The following is a 14,034-nucleotide window of genomic DNA, read 5'->3' as shown; positions in this document are numbered from 1 at the left end:
TTGGGGCGACCGTGGCTCAGGGGGTTGGGAAGCGAATATGGGCTCAAAATGTGGTCATAAATATTTTGTACTTGTAAAAAAGATTTGTGCGTGCATAAAAAAGATTTCTGTGTGGACTTAGCCAAAAAAAACCCTGCAAGTTACAAGTACGAATTTTGACCCTATTTTTCTTCCTTTAAGCTGATTGGTCAATGTCATGTCAATCACAAATTAAACAATCCAATCAGAGAACAGATGGGTTTGGCTGTCGGAGGGGCACTTTTTTGAACTGCAGGTCCTTGGGCCACTTCGGAGGTGGGGTGCCCCCAGGGCTCGGTCACTCAGGCACAGCTGGCTGCCGGCAGAACTCACGGGCGTGTCACTGCAACCCCCCCTGGCTTCTGCTCCGCGGCTGCTGAGTGAACCCTCATCTGGGACTCTCCTCAGCTCTTTCTGGGACAGTGGCGCGGCTGCCCCTCTGTTAGTCTTCCTTGGTCTCTTGTGTTCTGGGTAAATACTAGATTAATATTTAGTATTTACTGTCATATTCCCATATATCATTGTGATGTTGTTTATTCTATTACTCTTGTTCTCATGTAAGGTCTCGGGTGTTTGCGTGCTCTACATTTGTAAGGATTCAGGGGTTTTATTGTAATTTCAGCACATGAATTCACTCAATGTGAAACTACATTTAGCACTCAGATACTGGCTAAGGCCATCAAGAGCAAGAAACACATTTACAGTGTGACTATAAATAAGAAACATCCACAATGGGCTGTACATTTGTTAAAAACATCAGAACTAGAAAAAGAAAAGGAAGATGTGTCACTGAAACTAAAAATGCCAAATCAAACGTGTGGAGCTGCCTGCTGTGGTGCCCCCTTGTGACAAAGAAGCAGCTGACAGTAGTAGTAGTAGTAGTATGTGCTCGTTCGAAACTTTATACAGTTCAAGCAAAACAATTTGAACTGCCAACTCTTTTGGGTAGTGACCTCCAAAAACATCAATAAAACTATGAAAAAAGGGGCAAAATGTCAAATAAAGTGTTTTAGGTTTGCACACCTATCCTTTCTTCATCTCATCAAATCAAAACAAATTTATATTGACTAAACAAAAATAGTCCCGCTGATAAAGGTACGTTAGTTGAATAGGGCTAGTTGTTCTAAAATTTTGATTTCAAGGACTTGTTTTTATTTTTTAAGTTTCTATAATGCTCCTTCATGTCCAGCCAGCATGATATATAGAAGAAAAGAACATTTTGAGGCTAAATGAAACCTTATGCCAAACAAGCTGACAAAATTGTAAATAATTTAAAAAACTGCAAAAATGTGAAGACAGACTGGATCGGGACAGAAAGCAGAAACAAGCTCCAAACTTATGTTCCATTAATGCCACGGTGCTGCCTCTGAAAAGGTCACCTGGTTTCAGACCACTGAGTCATGAATGAAGCCAAATGAAACGGCAAAAAGTTGACTACCCTGAAAATCATCACAGGAGAACAACAAGGTCAATTGTGAGCTGAACGTCTACCCTGGCACTCGTATCTATGCTTATTATTTCCATGTGACAGCATCCCTAACTGTCCCCCGGGTGGTGTCAAGCTAGTATCCAACCCTCTCGCAGTAGTTCAGGCTCAGTCGAGCCAGGCGCAGACTGAGCCTCATCAGAGCTCAGCATGAAGCATCAGTTATCTGCATAGCATTTCAGAAAGATTAAAAACACTCCATCCAGCCACTATCAGCCCCTGAAAACAGATGGATTAAGTGTCCATGTCAGAGTATGCTGTGTGTGTGAAATTCACTTTAAATTAAATAAAGTTACTTTCATACCACTGAGCTGAATTTTCAGCATATCTCAAGCTTTGGCACAGCCAGTGTTGGCACGAGGAAGGCCTCCGAGTGTCCTTTCTCACAAACTTGGACCGCTTTTGCATGCCTGATCTCAGCAGGGTTACTCCTGCTACAAAGCATTAGTTTTCATTAATTATTTTCCTAATTACCACAGTAAATCATGTCCACAGATATGATCACAGCTTAGCTGCTTCAAAAGGCGTATTTTTCTAGCTTACAATCAAAATAACCCAAGAGCAATGTTCCCTCTAAGCTGCGCGCGCGCAATTGCGCACTGCTGGCACGGTCTCTGCGCACAGAAAATCTGCGTTGCGCACAAAAAAAATCTAACCTGAATTGAAATTAAAATTAAAACTTTAACAATTCTGTTTTGCAGTGTTAGTCAGTAAGTGACTGGCTGCTCCCGTATGGGATTAGAACGATGCCACCTTATCCCATAGTCCAGCCAATGATGCGATTCACATTCGTATATACGCAGCTAATCAACGTCGTTGACAGGCTATGACAGCGTCCTTATGTGTCGACAACAGTGTTTTAGCTAGCAAAGCAGCGTGGCTGATGTGGAGTGAAGCCACGTTAATGACACCATGTACAACTATTGGAGATGTGAGCAAGACAGAACAATTGACAGGACACAATAGCAGAAGTGTGGACTTTATACCTGTTTTTAAATTGTGTTGATAGGCCACGTAAAACCAGAGTCAATAGTCAATAGTTTTGTTGCGTGTGTCAGAACAATGAGGCGACTGCTGAATGTTACAGGTGTTACAGGAGTGATACATGTTGGGTCTGTGTTTCCACAAACCCCGCTAATTCTAGAGACTTATTCATCATGAAGAAAACAAGACAGTCGATCGATCCATTACTTGCACAAGGGAGGCCTCGTCTGTGTCCAGCACGACAAAGAACCCCAAAATGGTGGCCTCCTCTCGCTGCCTTTTATTGACAAACTTCAAACAATAGTTTACAAAGCACCTCCCCTTGCAACCCCCCTTTGGTTACAAAGACAAGGCACTGTATGTAAATGTATACACTGAGTGTGTGTGTGTGTGTGTGTGTGTGTGTGTGTGTGTGTGTGTGTGTGTGTGTGTGTGTGTGACCTCCTGCTGACCAAAGGGTCATAAACCCAGGAAGCTTATATCAAAAGAAACAGATCTTTCAGATAGGATGTATCTACAATAAAACCTCCCCCAGCACAGAGTGGCTGGAGAGGTGGTCAGAATCAAAGGAATGGCTTTGATCCTACTGCTTAAACTAAGACTGTACAAATTTAAGAAACACAATGGCAACATTCAACAATTAGACTTAACAATACATCTCCTGTTGTCAGGCCTGCAGGTATCAGGGTGTTGTTCTCCTTTATCTCATAGTGGACAGAAATTATTTTTTGGAGTGGCACAAATAATTTGTGTGGCATCAAATTTGATGCAGAATAGCTGATTGTTCTGTAAATAGTTTGAAATGTTTATTTTAAAAAAAACGCCTTGGCTGCATTTTTAGGTAAACAGCTGCAAAAAAAACATTGTTGTTTGCATAACTCAGTTACTTTTTTGAAGAAGTACTATATAATTGCCCAACATTGGTCTTTATATACTGTAGTTTGCAGACACAGAGTTACAGGACTCTCTCCCAGACCACAGACTCATACTCATAATACAAGTCAGAGCTTTATAAAAAAAAAAAAGACAGAAAAAAAAGTTGTTTTTTCAAAATTGGACTTCAAGTTATTTTTACTCCCAATAGTGTTAACATACTACACAGGTCATGAACAAGATTTTTTTTAAATTTTCATTGTAAGTGGGCTAAAGCAGTTAATTAAAAGTAGTCTAACACAAATGTAAATGCTGCAATTTGATTATTCTAATAAACATGTAACTTGGATGGATTCAGTGCTGGCATTACCACAGCGCACACGTCTAATGTCGCTCACAGTGGTCCAAGGGACCGCTCAGGGAGTTTGTGTGTTTGCTCAGACACATGAAAAATTAGAGGGAACATTGCCCAAGAGTCCTTTTGCTGACACACAGTGAAGGAAACTGGAATTTCATCAAAAATGTGAAGATCTGAGGCAATGGAAATGAAAAACAGCACTTTCCTAGTCTCAGTGAGACATGTTTGTGCACATGTTTATTAGTACTTTTAGTGCTTTATCATTCTCACACCTACAGCCAATTTCAAATCCCCCCATATGGAAAAGAAATAGTAAAAACATATATGATTTACTCATGAAAGTGGCCACTTTCTTATTACTTTCATATATTTTTTTAGTAAGTATACAAAACATGCAAGTTTCATTATATAATTTTTCAAGGGATCTTATATGTGTTTTCACTCTTGTATGCTTTTCATACAAGTTTCATACAAGACAGATAAAAACTTTATAAGATTTATATATATCTTTTCCATATGGGCCCAGTCCTCACAGCTCCTCACCTCAGAGCTGAGAGAAGTTAAACTTTGATCCACTAAAGTTTCTGTTTCTGTTGTCACTACAAGCTGCTGAATGTCACATATATTCCATGTTCTCTGGTCACTACAAAGAAGCTAATCCTTTTCTGCTAGTCACTCCTCTGTCTTTTAGACTGTCAGAGAAAACCAGGACACCCGGAGAAATCCTGTGCAAACATATGCAGAAAGGCCCCAGAGAGACTGGTCCACAGAACATTCTTGTTATGAGGTCACATTGCCAACCACTGCACCTCTGCCCCACCCAAGGATAAATGTTTCAAAAGGTATAAAAGTACTTATTAAACCTGCTTAATCATGGGATGCAGGATAGACAAAAACAGTTCACTGTCCTGAATATCACTTTGATAATTCTGACATTCCTGTTTAAAAATCTCTGATTATAGCCTTCAGCTTTTGAGTTTACTGGTCCAAACAACTTACAAAAACAAAGTGGGAATACTGCATGCTGTGTGCATGGAAATCTACTGGCAGTGAAGACTTTACTTACACTATAAAGCAAACGCTATCAAACTCTGGCCTATAAACACCCATAACATGCTGCTGTCATCACCCTCTGATGATGATTGTGGACTTCACTGCAAACATGCTGTGTGAAAGCATTATAGAAAACACATTTAGCACCCTTTATGGTGAAACTGCACTTCTCAGCAGTGCAGTCAGATCAGACAGCTGTTTGTCGAGACATGAAGAAAAGAGAAACTCATCAGGAGAAATATACGGTGAAGCACAGCGGCGGCAGCATCATGCTATGAGCTATTCTGATGAAAATGTTAATTTAGATTCTTGGCAGTGCAATAATAATACTCTCAGATGTGGTGACCATTAATTGATCGACTGAATTTATTTACATATATGACTTACTCTCAGATTCTGACATATTCTCTTCCAGTGTTCCCTTCATCACAGCTGGTGTCCTGGTGTTATTTTTGTATGCTGCCATCCACACATAAGGCAAACAGGCAATGAATGAATACAGCGGTAAATTGAGCCACAAACACAGACACAATGTTTTCAGCACTTAAACTTTTTGAGTAGTCACTTATTTGTACTAGAGAGCGAAGGAAAAGTGAGAGATCTCACGGCGTGAAATCTGTGAGATTCTCTCTAAATAAAGAACTCTGAGTGAAGGTATTGCAGTGCACAGCTGGCTACAAATATTGCATCTTTTATGAAGACTCTCGGGCATGCAGTCACTCCTGCAGAGAAGCTCCTGTAGAGTGACAGCACAACAAAAAGCACACACACTCTCACACACAAACTGAATTGTTCTTTATACAAATACTCAGAACGTCACATATGAAGGTTTCTACCAGTAGTGATTAACCACGACCATAATTATTTTGAATTTTGGTGAAATGTAGAGTGCATATGCCAAATATTTTTGTGAGTTGTTAGAACTTCTGTTAGTCATACTGGATTTTAGACAATAATAAGTCATTTTAAAGAATTTAGACAATCTTCAGCTGATGAACCTTGTGTAAATGTGATTTACCTCACTCTAGCAATCACAGCCTCAACACAGACCTCAATAACAGAGATTGTCTATCATGCAACATGTTGGGTAAACATGCTAATAAATATAAATGCAATATTTTTATTTGTGCACAGATTTCTGCCATGACATGAAACATCATATTTAATGGGGTGTGACTGACTCTGGCTGCCTCATGTGGTGGACTGGCAGCCTGTCCAGTGTGCACCGTGCCTCAGCTGACATATCCCCACCCACCCTGTGACCATAAAGATAGTGTTTCAGGAAGAAAGGATCCCTGATAATGCTAATGTTAGCACAGCAGGGCGGTGTTTTGCCGGTGCAGGCAGCTGCCATCTTCCTATTTTCAGAGCTCAGTCGTTCTTTTTCGTGTTATATTTATTTCATCTTAACTGACTTGTTAAACCTTTAAAATCTAAATATCTGAACTACATGAGATCCTTAACAGGGCAGCATAGTAACATCACTGCCAAAGAGCACTGAAAGTGTGATTACAGAGGAATGCAGACATGTAAAACAAGTGACATAAAGTGTGATGTCCTTTACATTATTTTCAGTAACATTTTATTTGTCGAAAAACTGAACAAAATTCACACAAACAGCTTTTATAGTGATCATGCATCCAGAGTGACTAACGCGAGATAATGGCCTATCAGCGCAGTGATAGAGGTCTGTTTGTGGCAACAGTGGGGTGACAGACAGAGCGAGAATGCCAACACGCCGGGCGAATTTTTTCTGTGCAGCTGTCACTCAAACGTCTCACAGCTCAGGAGCACAAAGCCAGCGATGCTCGGTTTTATTCAACTGTTGAACACTGGCTGATTTTCTTTTGTGAGAACAGAAAAGCAATGCAGTGCTGATCATGGAAATGCATTCTTTTCTACGCACACTTACGGGATCAATGAAGAATAGACAGCAGATCATTCTCCTCACCTTGACTTTCTGTGATGTGTGTTTTTAAGATTGCGTTCTGACTCCGGGACTGCCGAGTGATCATCGTCAATAAAAGAGAGCGAGCTGTAGAGGCACCAGTGCAAGCCAAGGCCATAACTTGACCTCCAGCCTCCTTTGCATTGGTTCAGATAGATCAGGTAGTTCAGGTATCTCATCAATCCAGAAAATACAATGAAATACATTTGTACACTTTGTTGTGTTTTTAAGTAAAAAATAAACGATTAAAGTAGGAAAAATAAATGTTACTGCTAGCATACCGTTTACTGGAGGGGCTGTAACTTTTAAGTCCTTTAGCATGTAAGATTTTTGGTATTTACATATAATAAGAAAACTGAATTTTCAAGAATCAGTTAAAGTAAATTAAGATAAGTAGTAAGTTAAGTTAAATCATACAAACCTAAGTATCCACATTATATCCAATATATGAATATAATTACAGGTTATCAGAAATCAGCTTTCCAACTGAGCAAATGACTCGCATGCACAGTTACAGGCTCTCGTGGGTTACATGAAATGCATAATGATACAGGACACGTGTAAAGATATTATTTCAAAAGTAAATCCTGTAAAAAGTAGTTTTCCGATGCCAGCACCTCTCTGTTTCACGGGATCTGTCTAGTGGCACAAGTTTTTTCCTGATAGCAAAAAACTATCAAGATACTGAAAACAAGGGCACTTCCACCCCCGATATATTGCATGAGTGCATACATATATTGCATGCACTCGTGCAATATATGTATTTTTCTGTAAAAATGTGACTCTAACTTCAATAAATACTTTTAAAAATAAATAAATGAGATACAAGGTGTTCTCTGGATGTATAAGCATAAGTATAAGGTCTGCTCTGTGCAGCTGGAGAAGACGCTGAATGATAATGATAACTACCACACTGACTAGAACACCGACACATGAGACAGGAAGCGCTGGGGCGCTCTGGTTAGCAGCAGCTAAACTTTTAAAACAAGAGTAATCCCCACTGCTATTCAATCATACAGTTTATGTGAATGGATGAAAAAATAGGAATAAAAACATCAAAATGAGGTGCCAGAAATACTGGAGGGTGTATGTCTACCTTGATGTATAAAAAAAGGCTGTTCGTGTTGGTGGATAACAAGCCTGACTCTTGTCTGATAAGTTAATTATTGCAGCTCCTGAAGGATTAAGGTGGAAACATTGTTTTTGAACAATACATCTGGATTTAACTCGGATTAAATGTTCTCTCCAAATGTGGTTGTGGGATTTTTTTTTGTCCAGTCCAGGAACTATATGGGTTTAGGGAAGCTCTTTGCAGATACAGCAGAAAGGCGAGATGATGTGATGCTTAACATGTAAATAAATTTGCTGTCAGTTACTCAAATGTGAAGGTGGCACTGTGGCAGCAGAGATTACTGCTCCATCTACGGTTGTGTTTGAATCTGGGCTGATATGAATATGTCTGATATGATATGAAACCACATGGGATTTCAAATGGCAAAGCTTTTATCATAATATGTGCTATTACTCAACAGCGTTACATACAGTAGCAGAGACCCAAGTGTCATCTCAGCATTGTAGTCAACACAACCACAATCAGAACAACCACACGTGTGTCTGGAGTCACAGCAGGCTGCGGGAGCGCTGGGTGAGACATGACTGCCACCTTGATCTCAGGTGGGCTGACCATAAGAATTCAGATATGCATGCAATCTCACACTTTAATGACACTTACAGTGAGAGTATAAAATTACAATTATACTAAATTCTACACTACAAAAGGTGGTCAAGTGTTTGGCTGCTTGAGAAAAGGTGGATACACAGGAAGTTATCTACGACTGGCTGCTCCAGTCTGCATGTCAAAGTTCATTTTCATTTCAGACTGATCTATGATGGTAGCTGATATGTATGTGTCATGTAGATTCGTTTTATGTTGAGCTGAAAGACAGTTACGTTTTTACACATTTACTTTCTTTCCATGTGACAGGGAATATAAAAACATAACAATACAAACATTTAGTTAATGCAGGAACGTCTAAGAGACATTTTACTGCTGAGCTGTTTGTCTGTGGCACACATCATAAACTAACCCATCCAGGATCAGGCACCAATGAAAGCTCTGACACTGTCAGTGAAATCTTTATCTGAAATAAACGTCGTGCTCAGAGCTGTGAGAGTTGCAGTAATTGTGTCTGTGAGAAGCATGCGGTGGAAACTTGAGTAAATGATCCGCTGCTCTTACGTTTCTACAGGTGATTGGCTGGGTGCCTCACTCATTTCCACACACACCGCCTATCAAACGCTAATCAAAAGCGCGTGCGCATGTGTGCGCATGCACGGAGGCACACACACTTGATTTTCACGATGCCAAACACAAACGGAGACTTCCTCTGTGACGGCACCCTCTGCTCATAAAGCCAATCAGCGCGCTGGCTGCTATAAATAATTCCGGCTCTCCGCCGGCCGGCCCCGCCGACACCAACACCAACACTGCGGAGAACCGGAGCCGGCCAGGCCCTCCTCCTCCCTCGGTTGACTCCCCTACAGCCTCGTCCTCCTCTCCCGTCTCTGTCACAAAACGCACACCTTTGAATGCGAGTGATGGCGGCGGAGGATTGAGGAGATCCGCCTTTACCTGGAAAAAAACGGAAGGCACAGAGCGAGAGGGGAGAGGAGGAGCAGGAGGGAGGGGGAGATATCCGCAGCATGCCTTTGTGTTCCGCGCCCCGGTGCCAGAAGTGGCTCTTTCAGCCCACAGCCGCGCGGATTGTGCACAGACATCGCGCCAGCAGGTGAAGCGCGTACCTGCAGCCCGCCCGCGTGCACAAACACACCGAGACCAAAACAGCCTCACGCCTAAAACCGTCTGCCTCACCGAGAGTGCCAGCTCCCCCTCCATCCACCCGAGCTGCAGCACTAATGCACAAACAAGCACGGAGCACCGGGGGTCCCCGCGGCGTCCCGGCAGCGCGGGCTCTCTCATCGTCTAACATACGCTGCGTTTGCTTTCACTAACCTGATGCGTCTGAAGGACCGAGGGGCCGAAGGGATCCCGACCAGTCTGCAGGAGAGCTTTCGTTTGATGCCTGTCCTATATCCAGTCTCTCTCACACACGCGCGCGCTCGCTTTCTCTCCACCACCCCCTCTTGCGCACTATTACCTCACAGCCTCCACTCTGTTCCTCCAAGACGAGAGAGAGAGAGAGCATATGGCGACAGATTCTCAACAGGAGCGCGAATCCGTGTAAAAGTAGAGACTCTGCTTTGTGCTTTGTTTAAATTCTCCAAAGTGCGCACGCCACCACCAACAAGTGAGCCTGTTAGGATACACATAAAGTCCATTCAAAGAGAACAGTGTTTAAGCTGACAAAGGTGCACAATTTAAAAGAGGCCAGAACACAAAATAGGATTTTACCCTCAGAGGTTTTAATGGGGTGTCGGTGAATTCATTTATTTTGATTGCGGGCGTGAATATTCCAGTTTACAGTATGCCATCTATTTTATTTTGCCAGATGTGATCAGAGGACACTTTGATAACCGAATGCTACATCTTTCACACAGAGGCCTGACACTGCCATTTAAAAAATAGCATTCATAGAAATATACATGTGGACAAGGTGGGCGCACGACAGGAAGCCAGCTGCAGCAGCTGTTTGTAAATTCAAAGTTAGCCTGCTGTACACGTAGAAGTGAAAGAAAGCACCAGACAGGGGGACTTGCATGTGTCACTTTAATTTTGAACAATGCAGGCTTCAAGGGAAAGTTTGGAAGTTTAAAATAGCCTAGAGTCGTCAAACAGCTGGTCCTGAGTCATCAAGCCCTCATGGGAGTTGAAACAGTGACATGAAATAACAGGATGTTCAGATTTTATTGTCATGCAGCTGTAGGTAGTTTATAACTTAATAAATGCCCACAATGTGACCGAGAACAGATGCAAAGACCACATACTGGCTTTTATTTCTTTATGAATCAAAACAATGGTGCCGCTGATGCATCCGGGGCCAGCGCAGCTCTCAGAGCAGCCTGCGTAGCCGGAGGCCGTCAATCCGAAGCCTCGTGATGCCTAACGCTAATGCACTCATTGTTAACGTGTCATTACCGAGCTCCTTTATCGCTGAGCAAACACACACGCATGTACACAGATCCTGTGCAAACAGATAGGACAGGTGCTGCCTCCTGCGTGTCACGCTAACATCACGGCTGAATCAGCCGAATGAAACAAACTCGCAGTCCTCACAATTAAGCACCACCAGGCGTTAGTTTAGGTTTAATTATTAATATGCATTTTGAGATCAAACCCCATCTTTGCATGTGGTATCATGAGCGTAGATGGTGTACTGGCGTCTTTATTCTACACTTCAAACACTTCTTACAGAAAGTGACAACATTAGGTGTACTGTCAGGGACTAGTAAGCATAAGAAATGCAGAGATTAAATACTGCAGCAGTGAATGACCCAAAAAAGTTTTTGTTTTTTGTTTGTCTTGTTCCATGTTCAATAATCCAGGTAAGGAAATCAACTTTCTGAGATTCACTCAGAAACATTTTCACTTTATTAACCTTCTAAATTTAAAGTGAATCACTGTTATCAGTTTTCATATCATTTCCTTTAATTACACAACCAAAAACATACATTTTCTCATGTATATAAAATCGTATGAAGAATATGTTTGAATCTCTACAATAACATCATGAACACTGAAAGATGGTTTGTACTTAGTTATGCAGAGATGTTGTGTTGGGGTTAAATAATGAAATGTCTATATTTTTACTTTAAAAAAATCCTTCTGCAACCTTAAATATTTCAAAAGAATGAAGGCTCTTTCCCAGAGGCAGTCATTTCCCCACGACTGCAGGCTTTTATGCCGTCTGAGGATACTAATCTTAGTTATGGCAATCACATCACCTCTCCAAAACATCCATCGTGTGGGTTCAGAGGGAGGTTACTCCTGTGTGCACCATGTGCGCATTTATTTAGACCTTTTTCTTTTTCCAAAGCAGATCCCATCTTTGGATGTTCTAGCTGGTTAATGTGTTAGAGGTGTGTTTTTGACTAATCCTCTAATTGAAAATCATTTAAAGGCTGCTTGTCGGGGTTAATGTCACCGGATGTTTGTCTTTGCATGGTCAAGATTCCTGGTTCCCACTTTTGCAAGGTCGCATTTCACTCATTTTTGTGTTAATGAACAAATAAGTGGCTTCGACACAAGCAAACAAAACCATCCCTAGGCTTCTGAAAACAGAGGATTCAGTCATCAGCTATTAAGATTTAGTTGAGTCTGCAAAGTCAGTGGTGCTGGTGTTATGATGTGGAACTCCAATCGTGGATGCTGCCATTAGTGACATTTGCCCATATTTACTGCCACTACATCCTGCTGGCGCCGCTAAGGCTGCTTACACAGCATTACACACCCACTTCCCCTGGAGAAATCAATGATTTAAAAAAAATTTGGCAGGTGATTATTGGTTGGATAAGAAGACTCTGTCATGTTGCACAACATCAGTGTACAAATGTGATCATGAAACTTTAGACTGCGTTGATAATTTACTCTTTTCTTCGTCTTTCTCTCTTTGCATCACATACATATTTAAATTTTATTTCTATGAAATGTCATACAGATGTCTGTGAGCATGAGAAAAAAAAGTCAAACATCAATTTGATGATTAACTGACTTTCCATCAAGGCCCATATCATGTCAGGCTGTGTGTTTTAAATTGTGCATCAAAGGAGATGTCAGCTTGAGTTGTCTGCAGTACTACAAGGCTTCCAGGCAGACTAAAGCCCCACAAAGAGAAGGCAAATGAATCAGGTCAAGCAAGAACTGATCCCCTGCCTCATTCCTGACTTTAAAAGACATTGACAAGCTATTACAGGTAGCTTATTTTGCATTCTATATACTGCAGAGACACGTACAGCATTTTACACAGTTCCAGTTTCCAGCACCAAGAGTCCCACCCCACTGATATTCCATAAAAACTCTTAACTGTGAAACAGTATGCCATCACACATTTTGTTACAAGACCGGGCTGCGATTACATAACCACATTTCTGTTAAACAGCACATCTCCTGTCAGTGTAAACACTATTGGTCTACATGAGATTACTCACTACACAAAAGAATCAGAATCAGAATGGGGTTTATTGCCAAATGTTGAGCAGGTTTACAACATTAGGAAATTGCTGCGGTGCTTCAGTGCAAACATAGTGTCATAAATAGCACTTAAATAGACATGAAAAAAAATAAAAGTAGGGATAAGAATTAAAAGTGCTACGTAGAAAGATATGTGCATGAGCTATACATGAGATATATACATGAGAATAAGAATTAAGAGTGCTACGTTGAAAGATATATACATGAGTGCAGGTGGTGATCAGTGCCAAACATGGAATGATGCAGTGAACACAGCGTAGGGTCATGTGTTAGTGGCGGGAACAGTCATATGGTTATTGTTCATGTGTCCAACAGCAGAGGGGAAGAAACTGTTCTTATGGCGAGAGGTTCTGGTGCGAATGGACCGGAGCCTCCTGCCTGAGGGGAGCAGGTCAAACAGACTGTGTCCAGGGTGAGAAGGGTCAGCTGAGATCCGAGCTGCACGCCGCAATGTCCTGGAGGTGTACAGGTCCTGCAAAGATGGGAGTCTGCAGCCAATCACCTTCTCAGCAGAGCGCACAACACGCTGCAGTCTCTGTTTGTCCCTGATAGTGGCTCCAGCGTACCACACGGTGATGGAGGAGGTGAGGATGGACTCGATGATTGCAGTGTAGAACTGCATCATCGTCCGTGTTGGCAGGTTGAATTTCTTCAGCTGCCTCAGGAAGTACATCCTCTGCTGGGCTTTCTTGATGACGGAGGTGATGGTGGGCTCCCACTTCAGGTCCTGGGTGATGGTGGTACCCAGGAAGCGGAATGAGTCCACAGAGGTGATGGGGGTGTCAGTCAGGATGATGGGGGAGAGTGGGGCTGTGCTGTGTGCTGTGTACTGTGCTGTGTACAAAATACAACGAATGGACAATTTGGATCTTTTTTGGAGACTAAACTTTCATTGCCACGGTGGATCACCTGCTTCTGTTTCCCAGCATCCTCCTCTGTCATGACTGAGGACACCGACTGCATGTCCTCCTTTAGTATATCCATGAACCTCCTGTATGGTTTTCCTCTTTTCCTCCTGACTGGCAGCTCCATCTTCAACATCCTTTGTCTAATATATCCATTCTCTCTCCTCCAAAGCTCTGCTCCTTGCATGTCCACCTGTCTCCTTCTCATTCCCACACATGCGTTCTGTCTTGCTTCTTCTGACTGTCATTCCTCTTCTTTCC

The 14,034-nt window shown here is 42.0% G+C and overlaps 1 protein-coding gene across 2 annotated transcripts in view; it reads right to left on the bottom strand.

Annotated features, from left to right (window-relative positions):
• Window positions 1-9,891, bottom strand: part of cplx2b (complexin 2b) — a 57,472-nt gene extending 47,581 nt beyond the window's left edge. Inside the window, exon 1 of one of the 2 annotated variants that reach the window (XM_085417970.1) lies at window positions 9,734-9,891. The gene's annotated coding sequence lies outside the window, so the exon portion shown is untranslated. The remainder of the gene's footprint in view (window positions 1-9,733) is intronic. The other variant, XM_085417978.1, reaches the window with a different exon arrangement.
• Between the last annotated feature and the right edge of the window lie 4,143 nt (window positions 9,892-14,034).

This window comes from Rhamphochromis longiceps, linkage group LG2 (genome assembly GCF_057381845.1).
Source record: "Rhamphochromis longiceps isolate RC_006_pf linkage group LG2, R_longiceps_female_GT1.1, whole genome shotgun sequence".
NCBI classification, from domain to species: domain Eukaryota; kingdom Metazoa; phylum Chordata; class Actinopteri; order Cichliformes; family Cichlidae; genus Rhamphochromis; species Rhamphochromis longiceps.
This window is presented reverse-complemented; position numbering and strand designations above follow the sequence as displayed.